General features: G+C 51.0%; 1 long non-coding RNA gene across 1 annotated transcript in view; it reads left to right on the top strand.

Annotated features, from left to right (window-relative positions):
• LOC108515292 (uncharacterized) overlaps positions 1 to 4,743 on the top strand; it is a 47,263-nt gene extending 42,520 nt beyond the window's left edge. Inside the window, exons 3-4 of the long non-coding RNA XR_001881488.1 lie at positions 3,145 to 3,418; positions 3,521 to 4,743. This is a non-coding gene — a long non-coding RNA (uncharacterized LOC108515292). The remainder of the gene's footprint in view (positions 1 to 3,144; positions 3,419 to 3,520) is intronic.
• Positions 4,744 to 5,217: the final 474 nt, after the last annotated feature.

The raw sequence follows: 5,217 nt of genomic DNA, 5'->3' as shown, positions 1-5,217 counted from the left end.
TTTTTTTTTTTTTTTTTGAGATAGAGTCTTGCTCTGCCCCCCGGGCTGGAGTGCAGTGGCCGGATCTCAGCTCACTTCAGCTGCAAGCTCCGCCTCCCGGGTTCACGCCATTCTCCTGCCTCAGCCTCCCGAGTAGCTGGGACTACAGGCGCCCGCCACCACGCCCGGCTAGTTTTTTGTATTTTTTAGTAGAGACGGGGTTTCACCGTGTTAGCCAGGATGGTCTCGATCTCCTGACCTCGTGATCCACCCGTCTCGGCCTCCCAAAGTGCTGGGATTACAGGCTTGAGCCACCGCGCCCGGCCCCAAGGCCAAACTTCTGATTGATGGTGGTTGTAATGTCTTCCTGTCCCAAAGCCTGGAGGGATGTTGTCCTGGTGGCTGTGGGACCTTCTGGCACTGAAGCTGGGTACTCTGCCTGGTTGGTGGTTACTGGAGGCTCGAGATGGCTGTTTGGGTTCCCGGAGCTGGTTTCTCCATCCCTGGACCAGGTGCACCCATGCTGGACTCTGCCACCTGAAAGCTGGGCTTTTTGGCCTGAGGAAGAGTCCGTGTCTCCAGGAAAGCAGACACAACCTCACAGCAAGCAAGGACGGGGTGGAGGCAGTCTCCTTCACCCTCTCATCCTTGAATGCTCTCAGGTCTGGAAGCAAGATATTTAATGTACAGCCTCAGAGCTGGAGGGAACCTTAGGAGTTTTCCAGTTCCCCTCCCTCTTTTAACAAACAGGGAAACTGAGGCCCAGGGAGGCGAAGGGACTTGCCTAGGGGCACATAATCTGTGCACCTGTAGTGAGCTGTGCCTTCGCTGAATGATTACTGGGAGCCGTGGACAGCCCGTCCCCCCATCTTATTGCAGCATCCAGGGATCTGGGTTTTACTACCAATTGGGGAGGGCAGCAGGATTTGTCTTCTGCAGGCCCCACGTGTTCTTCCAGCCTGTTTCCAGATCTTGCTCCCCTCCCATCTAGGGTTCCCTGCTGCCCTAGGGCCTCACCTCCACCATCCTAAGTATCTAACTTGTGTGCATGGCCCCTCTGCCGTCACTTATCTCTAGCCCTCACCTCTACGTGTAACACATACGTTTTCACGGTGGCTCTTTTGAAGACATTACCTGTATTAGTCCATTTTCTGTTGCTTATAACAGAATAACTGAAGCTAGGTAATTTATAAAGAAAAGGAATTTATTTCTTACAGTTATGGAGGCTGGGAAATCCAAAGTTAAGGGGGTATATCTGGGGAGAGCCTTCTTGCTGGTAGGGACTCTGGTGTCCTGAGGTGGTGCAGGTCATCACATGGTGAGGAGGCTGAGTGTGCAGATGGCAAATGTGCTAGCTCAGGTCTTGTTCTTTTTTTTTTTTTTTTTTTTTTTTTTGAGATAGAGTTTTGCTCTTGTTGCCCAGGATGGACTATAGTGGCATGATCTCGGCTCACTGCAACCTCCGCCTCCCGGTTTTAAGTGATTCTCCTGCCTCAGCCTCGTAGCTGGGATTACAGGCGTCTGTCACCATGCCTGGACAATTTCTTGTGTTTTTAGTAGAGGTGGGGTTTCACCGTGTTGACCAGGCTGGTCTCAAACTCCTGACCTCAGGTGATCCACCTGCTTTGACCTCCCAAAGTATTGGGATTACAGGCATGAGCCACCACACCTGGCCCTCTTCCTCTTCTTATAAAGTCACTAGTTCCCATCCCATGATAACCCCTTAATGGATTAATCCATTCATGAAGGCAGAGCGCTCATGATCCAATCACCTCCTCAAGGCCTCACCCCTCAATACTACCACATTGGGGATTAAATTTCAACATGTGTTTCAAAGGGGACAGATATTCAAACCATAGTATTAACCTAGAGTAGCTCTAATGTGAGGGCTTTCGGCCCAGTGAAGGTGGGTGTTTGGGACCTGAGTGATTCTGTCCCAGGGCCTATCCCTCCCAGGGCCTCGGTATCTCCATCCATAAAATGGGGTGGGGTGAGTGTTTGGAGGTTTCTAAGCACCCTTTTTAGGTCTGACATCTTGGGAATGCCGACAGTAGGAACAGCTGGGACCTGGGTCCCCCAGGCCAGAGCCTGTCTGCTGCTTTTCCTGCTGGCCTCGTGAGCAGTGTGTGATGAGCTGGGGAAAGGCAGGAAGATGTGTCATTGATTTTCCTCCTGTGTCTTGAGTCTCCTGATTCCCAGCTGCCTCCTCAGGGAGGGACAGGAAGAGTTGGGCTTCATTTGCCTTCTGGAGATGGTATAGGGAGAGGGACTTGGTGGGCAAGATGAGAGGGAACTTGCAGTCCCAGCAGTTGAGCAGGGAAAAGCAGTTCTTCCATTAACTTGGGAGAAAATGAAAAGCTCAGTAACAAATTCTCTCCTGTCTTCCCTTTACTTGGCTGTGTTAGCCTAGCTTGGTAATACCTGATACTCAGTAGATATGGAGTGAATTCACAGGTGGAATGAACGAATGAACGCATGAATGCTTTTAAAAGACTTGACTCCAGAGAGGGTCAGACCTGGGTTTGAATCCTGCCCCATTGGTTTCTAGCTGGATGACCTTGGGTGAATTAGTTGATGTATCTGAACTTCAGCATCCTTAATTCATAACACCAACATGGTAATCTGTAGAGTTGTGAGGAGCAAATGAGATGAATCAATGGAAAGACCTCGGAATCCTGTCTGACATTTAAGACTCCCCAGTTATAACTTTGGATGATTTTCACTAAAGATGGAATGATTGGGTCAGACTTTAACCTTGCACTTGAGCATACATTTACTGAGCAGCTAGGATGTTCCAGACCTTGCAGAGGGCCTAGAGATGACTGAGGCCAGGTCTCTTCTTTCAAGTTGCTCATAGTTTGATGAGGGAGACACATGGCCACACAGCCCTGAAATGCCATTGGGAAGTGCTCGTAGCAGGCATTACCTAGAGTATGCACAAAGGGTTGTGGGAGCAGAGGTTGGAGAGGTCCAGTCTGCCCTGGGGGTGCCAGTCATAGAAGGCTTCCTGGAGGAGGTGAGCTCTGCATTGAACTTTGAGGGATGACAGGAGTGGAGTGTGCCCCTGGGAAATGTCCCTCATAGGCAGAGTGAACATGCAAGGACTTGGATGGCTTGTCTGGGGAAGCCTGAGAATCTGGTCTCTATCCTGTTTTGCTTTGTCAGGAGGTCTCTTCTAAGTGCCTTTCACCTAACAGCATCCTGCGCTGGAGGAGACTTCCAAGCATGATTAGAGCTCCCAGTCCGATGGGGGAGACAGGATACACACACGTGCAATAAGGTGTGCCCTGTGAGGCTGCTGCTGAGAGGAACTCTGGGAAGTGTTCCTGAGAGTGGCTTCCTGTGGAGTTTGGAGGAGAAGGGGGTACCAATAGGTGGAGAGGAGGAGTGGGCCAAGCAGGGAAGGACCAAGAGGTCACCTTCTCCTTTCCAGCCCCAGGTGAGCTAGTGTCACATTTTTAGCAGAGAAGAAAGACTGTTGACAAGGGACAGGAATAGCTTCTGAAGCCTCCCTTCATCCCTGCCGTTCCTCTTTCCACAGATGTCTTTGGTAGGAGCTGGCCCGGGCCTGGAAGGCAGCGCACGCCCACAGCGCCCTCTGCTGAGCGGTATTAGAACAGCAGGCTTGGAGGGCGAAGGCAATTCCTACAAAGGATCCCTGGTTTCCTAACCAGTGGGGAGCCCCGGATTCTGAAGCCAGGAATGAAGGGTAGATGGAGACTGGGTCAGCACCCGGGAGGGCCCGTATGTGCAACCTGGAGGATCTTGGAGCTTGGGAGTAGCACAGGGGGTGGTTAGTTCAGTTCGGGATGGCTGAGGAAGACGTTTTAAACAACTTTCTCGGCGATCTTACTGAGGGTTCGGGAGCTGGGGACAGCCACCGTCCTGGGTATCCAGGGCCCCTCCTTCCCCCAGACTAGGAGAGGAACCCCTCTCAGCAGATGCCATCCCGGACTACCCTTGTCTCACTTATCATAGAGGACATGTGCCCCTTCCTCCTCCCAGGCCCTGGATCTGGGGTTGCTGGACTTGGTGCATGGGTGGTCTGGAAGCTTCTAGGATGAATTCATAATTGGGAGATTCTAGGTGAGGCTCAGATGAAAATGAGAACTGCTGCTTGATGGCAGAACAAAAGAGCCTGGCAGAGCTAGACTGGACTCGACTTGGCATTTTCTCTCCTTTTCAGACCAGGATACAGATTAATTGAGCCCTGGGGAGCTCAGGTTTCCTGGGGCGGGGTGCAAGCAGTGCCTTGGAGGGAGTCGGGTGCTGTGGGATGGAGGACCCAGGAGACCCAGAATCCTGAACTGTCAGGCTGACTTCATTGTCTACTACAGAGTTCTTGAACCCAGGAGCCCCGAGAACCTGCTTTCCTCAATGTGTTCTACACCCGTGAGGGACCAGGAGACCCTAATTGCCATCCCAGCAGGACACACACACACACACACACACACACACACACACCCCTGGCCTTTACAGGATGCACAGTGGAGGAAAAGAACAAAGAAGCATGTGTCTTACAAAGGGAGAGGCAGTGCCAGGCTCATAGAGGTCAGTGAGGTACAAAGAGGACGTCAGGTCCCCCCAGCAGCCTAGAGCCGTGGTGAGGGCTAAGGAGAGGGCTTGACTATCACAGTGACAGCCCATTATCCAGCTGAACGTCACCTAGGAGGGCCATGCATGTGAACAGGGTCTTTGTTCACCATGTCAGCTTCAGCGTGGGGCTCCTCCAATTTTCCCGTCGGGAGCCCTTAGCACACCACTCAATGCTTCTGGCCTATTGGGAATTCCTATTATAGTCCATTGTTCTCCCTCAAATCTAAAAAGGGATGATTGATTTTGAGGAAACAAGGCAAGTTGCTCAAGGATTTCTAAATGAGCCTTATGCTTGATTTTGGGGTCAGTCTGTGTGGGTTCCAAGACAAGATGGTGGCTGGTAATGATTTTCAAATAAATAAATTTTGTGATCATGAATTGCTTCTGGGAGAAATCTGAAATGTGGCAAGCAGCTCAGGAGAGACACTGCTGCAGGTGCCGTCAGTGCTTTGCTGTAGCCCCTTGGCGTGTTTCAGGTCAGTGCACTTGGGCCTGAGTCCCATCTGCCAGCACCTGCATCTCTTTCTTTAAAAAAAAGCCAAAAAAATCAGTTTCATGGTTCATCTTCCTAATTTGAAACCAAATGTACTTAAAAAAATATGGGTTACCCTTTGTAATTTAGACGGTCTCCATTCAATAATG

The sequence above is a fragment of the Rhinopithecus bieti genome, unplaced genomic scaffold (genome assembly GCF_001698545.2).
Source record: "Rhinopithecus bieti isolate Rb0 unplaced genomic scaffold, ASM169854v2 scaffold_33652, whole genome shotgun sequence".
Taxonomy (NCBI): Eukaryota; Metazoa; Chordata; class Mammalia; order Primates; family Cercopithecidae; genus Rhinopithecus; species Rhinopithecus bieti.
The sequence above is the reverse complement of the archived record's forward strand: the minus strand, read 5'-3'. Positions and strand labels throughout refer to the sequence as shown.